Here is a 10,785-nt window from a genome sequence, read left to right on the forward strand (position 1 = left end):
AAGCTCAAGAAACTGAAGCTGGACATGATGCACAAAATAGAAGAAAGTCAAAAGAAAATGTAGCAGCTCTTGGGCATGGGAGGGGCTCCCCCATCCTGCTGCAAGGTTTGTAGATTTATAGTCAGAGCCACCCCAACTAGAAAAGTCCAGATTAAGAAGACCCCTTTGTTCAACCTTTATTTTTTGTACAGTTCTTGCCACCTCTTCTTAATATCTTCTGCTTCTTTTAGGTCCATACTATGTCTGTCCTTTATCGAGCCCATCTTTGCGTGAAATGTTCCCTTGGTATCTCTAATTTTCTTGAAGAGATCTCTAGTCTTTCCCATTCTGTTGTTTTCCTCTATTTCTTTGCATTGATCGCTGAGGAAGGCTTTCTTATCTCTTTTTGCTATTCTTTGGAACTCTGCATTCAGATGCTTACATCTTTCCTTTTCTCCTTTGCTTTTCGCTTCTCTTCTCTTCACAGCTATTTGTAAGGCCTCCCCAGACAGCCATTTTGCTTTTTTGCATTTCTTTTCCATGGGGATGGTCTTGATCCCTGTCTCCTGTACAATGTCACAAATCTCCATCCATAGTTCATCAGGCACTCTATCTATCAGATCTAGTCCCTTAAATCTATTTCTCACTTCCACTGTATAATCATAAGGGATTTGATTTAGGTCATACCTGAATGGTCTAGTGGTTTTCCCTACTTTCTTCAATTTAAGTCTGAATTTGACAACAAGGAGTTCGTGATCTGAGCCACAGTCAGCTCCTGCTCTTGTTTTTGCTGAGTGTATAGAGGTTCTCCATCTTTGGCTGCAAAGAATATAATCAATCTGATTTTGGTGTTGACCATCTGGTGATGTCCATGTGTAGAGTCTTCTCTTGTTTTGTTAGAACAAGATAATCATGATGGTGTGATCACTCACCTAGAGCCAGACATCCTGAAATGTGAAGTCTACTGGGCCTTAGAAAGCATCACTATGAACAAAGCTAGTGGAGGTGTTGGAATTCCAGTTGAGCTGTTTCAAATCCTGAAAGATGATGCTGTGAAAGTGCTGCACTCAATATGCCAGCAAATTTGGAAAACTCAGCAGTGGCCACAGGACTAGAAAAGGTCACTTTTCATTCCAATCCCAAAGAAAGGCAATGCCAAAGAATGCTCAAACGACTGCACAATTGCACTCATCTCACAAACTAGTAAAGTAATGCTCAAAATTCTCCAAGCCAGGCTTCAGCAATACATGAACCGTGAACTTCCAGATGTTCAAGCTGGTTTTAGAAAAGGCAGAGGAACCAGAGATCAAATTGCCAATATCTGCTGGATCATGGATAAAGCAAGAGAGTTCCAGAAAAACATCTATGCTATGCTATGCTATGCTAAGTCGCTTCAGTTGTGTCTGACTCTGTGCAACCCCATAGACGGCAGCCCACCAGGGTCACCTGTCCCTGGGATTCTCCAGGCAAGAACACTGGAGTGGGTTGCCATTTCCTTCTCCAGTGCATGAAAGGGAAAAGTGAAAGTGAAGTCGCTCAGTCTTGTTCGACTCCTAGCGACCCCGTGGACTGCAGCCCTCCAGGCTCCTCCGTCCATAGATTTTCCAGGCAAGAGTACTGGAGTGGGGTGCCATTGCTTATGCTTTATTGACTATGCCAAAGCCTTTGACTGTGTGGATCACAATAGACTGTGTAAAATTCTGAAAGAGATGGGAATACCAGACCACCTGACCTGCCTCTTGAGAAACCTATATGCAGATCAGGAAGCAACAGTCAGAACTGGACATGGAACAACAGACGGGTTCCAAATAGGAAAAGGAGTACTTAAGGCTGTATATTGTCACCCTGCTTATTTAACTTATATACAGAGTACATCATGAGAAATGCTGGGCTGGAAGAAGCACAAGCTGGAATCAAGATTGCCGAGAGAAATGTCAATAACCTCAGATATGCAGATGACACCACCCTTATGGCAGAAAGTGAAGAGAAACTAAAAGCCTCTTGATGAAAGTGAAAGAGGAGAGTGAAGAAGTTGGCTTAAAGCTCAACATTCAGAAAACGAAGATCACAGCATCTGGTCCTATCACTTCATGGGAAATAGATGGGGAAACAGTGGAAACAGTGTCAGACTTTATTTTTGGGGGCTCCAAAATCACTGCAGATGGTGAGTGCAGCCATGAAACTAAAAGACACTTACGCCTTGGAAGGAAAGTTACTCAGTAGTGTCCAACTCTTTGGGACCCCATGGACTGTAGCTTACCAGGCTCCTCCCTCCATGGGATTCTCCAGGCAGGAGTACTGGAGTGGGTTGCCATTTCCTTCTCCAGGGGATCTTCCCAACCCAGGGATCGAACCCAAGTCAGAGATTGAACCTGGGTCTCCTGCATTCCAGGCAGACGCTTTAACCTCTGAGCCACCAGGGAAGCTTACTCCTTGGAAGACCAACCTACATAGCATATTCAAAAGCAGAGACATTACTTTACCAACAAAGGTCTGTCTAGTGAAGGCTATGGTTTTTCCACTGGTCATGTATGGATGTGAGAGTTGGACTGTGAAGAAAGCTGAGCACCGAAGAATTGATGCTTCTGAACTGTGGTGTTGGAGAAGACTCTCAAGAGTCCCTTGGACTACAAGGAGATCCAACCAGTCCGTTCTAAAGGAGATCGGTCCTCAGCGTTCTTTGGAAGGAATGATGCTGATGCTGAAACTCCAGTACTTGGCCACCTCATGGGAAGAGTTGATTCATTGGAAAAGACTCTGATGCTGGGAGGGATTGGGGGCAGGAGGAGAAGGGGAAGACAGAGGATGAGATGGCTGGATGGCATCACGGACTCGATGGATGTGAGTTTGAGTGAAGTCCGGGAGTTGGTGATGGACAGGGAGGCCTGGCGTGCTGCAATTCATGGGGTTGAAAAGAGTCGGACACGATTGAGCGACTGAACTGAACTGAACTTTGTTCAACCTGGAGAAAAGTGAAAGTGAAATCGAAGTCACTCAGTAGTGTCCAACTCTTTGGGACCCCATGGACTGTAGCTTACCAGGCTCCTCCCTCCATAGGATTCTCCAGGCAAGAGTACTGGAGTGGGTTGCCATTTCCTTCTCCAGGGGATCTTCCCAACCCAGGGATTGAACCCAAGTCAGAGATCGAACCCGGGTATCCCGCATTCCAGGCAGACGCTTTAACCTCTGAACCATCTACATGGAAGCCCTGTAGATTTACATTGTTCCAACCTGGAGAAGGAACAATGTAAATGTCAAGTCCCCCTTAGAGGGGAAGAGAAGAGCCAGTCTTGCCAGATGCTTGCAAGTAAAAAGGAAGATGAAGGCCTGCAACACCCACTCTGGATAATCCTCTCCACCTCTCTTCCTATTTTGTACAAGAGGAAACCAAAATGCAGGGAAGTGACTTGCTGAAGACCACCCAGTTAATCCATCCTGCCATGGATATGGAATCCTCTGATTACCTGAATTCAAGATCCAACTCTGCCACATACTAGCACTGTGGACAAGGATGTCACTCACCATTTTTATGATGATATTTCCTCAGGTACAGGTATGAAAGTGAAAGTGAAGTCGCTCAGTCGTGTCCGACTCTTTGCGACCCCATGGACTGCAGCCTTCCAGGTTCCTCTGTCCATGGGATTTTCCAGGGAAGAGTTCTGGAGTGGGTTGCCATTTTCTTCTCCAGGGGATCTTCCTGACTCAGGGATTGAACCCGCATCTCCCGCATTGCAGGCGGATGCTTTACCCTCTAATCACCAGGGAAACCCAGGTATAGATGAGGGTTATTAGGAGGGTTACATAAGTCAATCCTTCTAAATTCTTCCAAAATGTTTGCCACTCAAAATGTTGCTATCATTGTTGTTAGTGTTAGTCACTCAGTCATGTCCAACTCTTTGTGACCCCATAGACTATAGCTCACCAGGCCCCTCTGTCCATGGAATTCTCCAGGCGAGCATACTGAAGTGGGTAGCCATACCCCCTTATCCAGGGGATCTTCCAACCCAGGGATTGAATCCAGGTCTACTACATCACAAGCAGAATAACATCTGAGCCTCCAGGGAAGCCCTAATTACACATCTTTAATAAAATAATTAATTATATAAAACTGCAATAACTACTGGCTGTACTAGCAGTAACTACTGGCTGCATGTGGGTATTGAGAACTTAAAATGCGGCTAATTCAGATTGTAATATATGATAAATGTTACATATCTACATTAGATTTTGAAGACAGTACAAACATTCAAAAAAACTAAGATAATGGGATCTGGTCCCATCAGATCAGATCAGATCAGATCAGTCGCTCAGTCGTGTCCAACTCTTTGCGACCCCATGAATCGCAGCACGCCAGGCCTCCCTGTCCATCACCAACTCCCAGAGTTCACTCAGACTCATGTCCATCGAGTCAGTGATGCCATCCAGCCATCTCATCCTCTGTCATCCCCTTCTCCTCTTGCCCCAATCCCTCCCAGCATCAGAGTCTTTTCCAATGAGTCAACTCTTCGCATGAGGTGGCCAAAGTACTGGAGTTTCAGCTTTAGCATCAATTCCTTCCAAAGAAATCCCAGGGCTGATCCCCTTTAGAACGGACTGGTTGGATCTCCTTGTAGTCCAAGAGACTCTCAAGAGTCTTCTCCAACACCACACTTCAAAAGCATCAATTCTTTGGCGCTCAGCCTTCTTCACAGTCCAACTCTCACATCCATACATGACCACAGGAAAAACCATAGCCTTGACTAGATGGACCTTTGTTGATAAAGTAATGTCTCTGCTTTTGAATATGCTATCTAGGTTGGTCATAACTTTCCTTCCAAGGAGTAAGCGTCTTTTAATTTCATGGCTGCAGTCACCATCTGTAGTGATTTTGGAGCCCAGAAAAATAAAGTCTGACACTGATTCCACTGTTTCCCCATCTATTTCCCATGAAGTGATGGGACCGGATGCCATGATCTTTGTTTTCGCTTCATGGCAAATGGATGGGGAAACAATGGAAACAGTGACAGACTATTTTCTTGGGCTCCAAAAGCATTGCAGATGGTGACCGCAGCCATGAAATTAAAAGACGCTTGCTCTTTGGAAGAAAAGCTATGACCAACCTAGACAGGATATTCAAAAGCAGAGACATTACTTTGCCAACAAAGGTCCATCTAGTCAAAACTACAGTTTTTCCAGTAGTCATGTATGGATGTGAGAGTTGGGCCATAAAGAAAGCTGAGTGCCAAAGAATTGATGCATTTGAACTGTGGTATTGGAGAAGACTCTTGAATGTCCCTTGGACTGCAAGGAGATCAAACTGGTCAATCCTAAAGGAAATCAGTCCTGAATATTCATTGGAAGGACTGATGCTGAAGCTGAAGCTCCAGTACTTTGGCCACCTGATGCCAAGAGCTAACTCTTTGGAAAAGACCCTGATGCTCGAAATACTGAAGGCAGGAAGAGAAGGGGATGACAGAAGATGAGATGGTTGGATGGCATCACTGACTCAATAGACATGAATTTGAGCAAGCTCCAGGAGTTGGTGACGGACAGGGAAGCCTGGCATGCTGCAGTCCATGAGGTCACCAAGACTTGGACACGACTGAGTGACTGAACCGAATACAAAAAATGTAGTGTCTCATTAATAATTTTATATTGATTGCAAGTTGAAATGACAATAGTTTGGATATACTGGGTTAAATAAAATACGTTATTTAAATAATTTCATCTATTTTAACTTTTTAAGATCTGGCTACTAAAAACATAAAATTACTATGTGGTTCACATTATATATCTACTGGGCAGGGGTGGTATGGAATATGTTAACATATGTTACATAGTAGGCAATCTAATGATTTAAGTAGACTAACTGCCAGGTTTAGTCTGAGGGCACCATTGGGTCAAGAGTTAGCATCCGTCTTGTTATTTTACAAAATGTCAATTGTGCTCCTGCTTTTCACAGGGCATTAAGCTGGGTGCTAAGCAAAACAGAAGCAAAACTAGTGTGTTTTACAGGGAAAGTAAGATGTGCTCACCAAAACTAACTGGCATTCAATGAGAAGGCTCTAGCTGCCCTAGAGACCACGGCAAAGAGAGCTAATAATCTCCCTCAGGGAATAAAACAGTAAGGGCTCTGCCCTGAGCAGCTAATGTTCCCTTTGTTCGCTTCTGAACCTGAGTCTGTGGACTTTGATAAGAAAAAAAGGTACTTGACCACATGCAATTGCCAGGGAACCTAAGAACAGGTGTCCTGCAGTCTGATGTTACCAACCTGAAACACCTAAGCTTCCCCTGGGTGGGGTGAGGTGAGGTGATGTATTGGGTCAGTGTTTGACAAAGAACCACCATGAGCCCACTGGTATTGAGCTCACTACCCTCCCTGACTGGCTTTGGAAAACACAAGGGGAAAGAAGCCTAGACTGTAAGGTCCGTGAAGGCAGGCATTGTGTCTCACTTGTTCCCCAGTGCATTCTCAGTGCTGAGCTCTGTGTCTAGCACATTGGTAATTGCAGTATTTGTTGACTGAGTGAGTGGATGAGGTTTTGTTTTGTTATATATAAAGAAGCTGTGAATATATCAACAAATATAGGAGTACAATTTATTGAATACCTATTTAATACTAGATTCTAAATACCCTTTCATGTTTCATATATACTTTATAGATTAGGCTCCTCTACTTTGCCCATGAAGCAATTTATTTAACTTCTCTAAAGATCCATTTTTCTTTCTATAAAATGAATTTAATCACCTTTCTTTTTTGACCACTTAGAGCAGAGTTGGTGAGGGTCACATAAGATAGATGAAAGTGACTTGGGAATTCTTAGTGGAGTCCCTCCAATAGAACTGTATTTGTGTTACCCAATATGATTGGCACTAGCCACCTGTGGCTATTGAGCACTTGAGACATGGTTAATGTGAACTAATATTTTTTTTTCCTTTTAAATAGATTATTTTTTTCAGAGAAGTTTTAGGATCAGCAAAATTAAGCAAGAAGTGCAGAGATTTTCCATATACTTCCTGTTCCCACACACTCACTGCCTCTCCCACAATAACATCCCCCACCAGAGTGGTACATTTGTTATAATCAATGAACTTTTATACTGACAAATTATTATCACCCAGAGTCCTTAGTTTACATTAGTGTTGTACACTATGGGTTTTGACAAATGTATAATGATATGTATCCACCATTATAGTATCATACAGAGTAGCTTCACTGCCCTAAAAATCCTCTGTGCTCCACCTATTATTTATCCTTCTCGCCTCCCAACCTCCACAACTACTGATCTTTTTATTGTCTCCATAGTTTCGCCTTTTCCAAAATGTCACACAGTATGTAGCCTTTTCAGATGGGCTTCTTTCATTTGGTAATATGCATTTAAGTTTCTTCCATGTGATTTCACGGCTTAACAGCTGATTTCTTTTTAGCACCGGATAGCATTCCATGTCTGGATATACCATGGGCTTCCCTCATAGCTTAGTTGATAAAGAATCTGCCTGCAATGCAGGAGACCCCAGTTCGATTGCTGGGTTGGGAAGATCCCCTGGAGAGGAGAAAGGCTACCCACTCCAGTATGCTGGCCTGGAAGGTTCCATAGACTGTATAGTCCATGGGGTCGCAAAGAGTCAGGCACGACTGAGCGACTGTCACTTTCATTTATCCATTCACCACCTGAAGGACATTTTGGTTGCTTCAAAGTCATGGTAATTATGAATAAAGCTGCTTTAAACATCCACGTGCACATTTTTGCTTGGACTTGAGTTTTCAGTTCCTTTGTGTAAATACCAAGGGACCCAGTTGCTGGGCCATATGGTAAGAGTGGGACTTCCCAGGTGGCTCAGAAATAAAGAATTAACCTGCCATGCAGAATATGTGGGAGACTCCCTGGGTAAGGAAGTTCAATCCCTGGGTAAGGAAGATTCCCTGGAGGAGGGAATGGCAACCCACTCCAATATTCTTGCCTGGAGAATCCCGTGAACAGAGGAGCCTGGCAGCTACAGTCCACAGGGTTGCATAGAGTTGGACACGACTGAAGCAACTGAGTACGCATGCATGGTATGAGTATGTTGAATTTTGCAAGGAATTTACCAGAGTGTCTCCCAAAGTGTTGTTACACCATCTTACATTTCCACCAGCAATGAATTAGAGTTCTTGCTTCTCTATACCCTCTCCAGTATTTGGTATTCTGGAGTTTGACCATTCTAAGAGGCTTGTAGTGGTATCTTGTTGTTTTACTTTGCATGTCCCTACTGACATATGATGTAGAGCATCTTTTCATATGCTTATCTGCCATCTGTATACTTTCTTTAATGAGGTGTCAGTTCAGATCTTTTGCCCATTTTTAAGTGGGCTGCTTGTTTGCTTGCTGTTGATTTTTTAAGTCATTTGTATATTTTAGGTACCATTCTTATCACATATGTCTTTTAGAAATACTGTATTTTCTCCCAGTCTATGGCTAGTTTTCTCATTTTCTTGACACATCTTTCAATATTAATTTTAATGAAGTTCAGTTTATCAATTCTTCCTTTCACAGATCATACTTAAGATATTATATCTAAAAAGTTATCACTGTGTCCAAGATCATCTAGATTTTCTCCTTTGTTACGTTCTAAGAATTTTACAGTTTTGTGGGATGCATTTAGGAATATGATGCATTTTGAGTTAATATTTATGAAAGGTTGTAAGGTCTGTGCCTAGGTTCTACTTTTGCATGTAAATGTCCAAATGTTCGAGCACCATTTATTAAAAAGACTCTTTTCTCTAGTGTATTGTCTTTACTCCTCTTTTAAAAATCAGTTGACTTAATTTATGTGGGTCTATTTCTGGGCTCTCTGTTATGTTCTGTTGGTCTGTTTATCTGTTCTTTCACCAATACCACACTGTCTTGATTACTGTAGCCTGGAAGTGGATTATTTTATTTTATTTTATGCCAATTAAATTGAAATAGCCATATGTAGCTAGTGGTCATTGTAGTGGATGGTGCAGGCCTTTCATTTCAAGTTGTAATCTTTTGAACTGCTGAGCCACTTTCACATGGATAGCCACTAATAGGTTTTAGGTTCCACAAATATTTATTTTACACCCACTGCAGAAAGATGCTGTAAGGGATTCTACGATGAATCAGGTAGATTTCATATCCTCTGTGAGAAGCCAAGACAAGTCAGTCAGCACCTGAATTCTAAGCTATGTAGCATAAAATGCCATGGGACAGGTTCAGATCAAGTGCTAGGATTTTAAAGAAAGAGACAATGTCCCCTGTTGGAGAAATCGAGGAAGGCTTCTTGAAAAAGGAGCTTTCTATGAGTTATTTTCCCTGGAGTCAGGACTTTAAATACACATTTAGGAAGTGGTTGTGGGAATGGATGAACTTTTTGCAAGAAGAATTGAAACTGCTGACTACATTTTTGTTCTCCAGGTAGACCTACTCAATGTTATATACAGGTATTTTTCCATTAAGGAACTATATAAGAATCTTTTTCTGTACAAGGCAATGTCCCAAACAGAATATATCTCAAACATATATACTTTGCATTCCAGTCATTTGACAACCCTGGTTCTCGAAGGGTGGTCCCCAGGCCAGCAGCCTCAGCATCACGGGGAAATTTGTTAGAGGTAGGAATTTTCTAAACTCAAAAGCTTTTGAATTGCAAAGGAAACCCACAGAATGGGAGAAAATATTTGCAAATGATGTGACTGACAAAGAATTAATCTCCAAAATATATAAACAAAGACCACCTAACTGGTAAATGCACATGCATAAATAACTATGAATTCTAAAGGAGGGCTCTTCTTGTGAGAGAATACATCCAGGCCTCTGTGGGCTTAACTTGGCCTATGTCTCCAACACAACCACAGAACCCCCTACCTGCTCCCCATAAGGAATCTTACCATAACTAAATCTATACCAGGCTCATTATTTTGGTCGCAGTTATACAGAGAGCATTTTTTTCCCCATTTTTCCACAAAAACTTGGATAGAACTTTAATTTTAAAATTAAAAAGAAAAAGGAGGGGGGAGGGAAGAAACCCCTGTTAAACTAGCCTGGAGCACTGATGATTCAGAATGCCAGTTCTGTCCTGGTGAAGATAGATGTTTAGATGGAGAGCCTGTGTGAAACTAAGTAAGAAATCAGCAGGAAATATTTTCTGCTTAACAGATCAGAAGGGTGACAAAGACAGTAACACTGTTCCAAAAAGCTACATCATGGTAGATATTATGGGCCAAACTTTCCTTTAAAAATTGTTCTAAGTTGATCCTCTCTTTCACATCATAAGAAATGTAGTTGCCCCCCAAATTTAGTTAGCCATCTCACTTAATAATTTTTTTCAATTTTACGTATATCTGTTACTTCACAACAATGCTAGATGATAACGAAGCACCCCGCAACTTAGTGCCTTACAGACACAAATATTTCTTTCTCCTTCTTATGTCTACAGGCATGTCGGGGTTTGGCTGGGCTTAGCTTCTGGTGGCTGACTGGGTTTAGGTCTGTTCTACACATCTCTCATTGCTCTTGGGACAATGGTTGACTGAGACCTGCTCTGTTCAAAGGCAAGTGCACAGGTCTAACATGCATGCATCACATGGCCTAACAGCCCATTGGCTAAAACAAGTCATATGACCAAAGTCAAGGGGTGAGGAAGTACCCTCAGCCCACCAAGAAGCAAGGGCAAGGATCTGAAATGTATACCACTACTTACTGTAGGAGACTGAACAACGGGGGCCAATAATTCAATCATCAGAGATGCCTTATCTGAAGACCAGAAGTTCTCAAGCTTGGCTGAACACTGTAATCACCTGGGAGTTTTAAAAATTACTTCTGCCTG

The sequence above is a fragment of the Bubalus bubalis genome, chromosome 11 (genome assembly GCF_019923935.1).
Source record: "Bubalus bubalis isolate 160015118507 breed Murrah chromosome 11, NDDB_SH_1, whole genome shotgun sequence".
Taxonomy (NCBI): domain Eukaryota; kingdom Metazoa; phylum Chordata; class Mammalia; order Artiodactyla; family Bovidae; genus Bubalus; species Bubalus bubalis.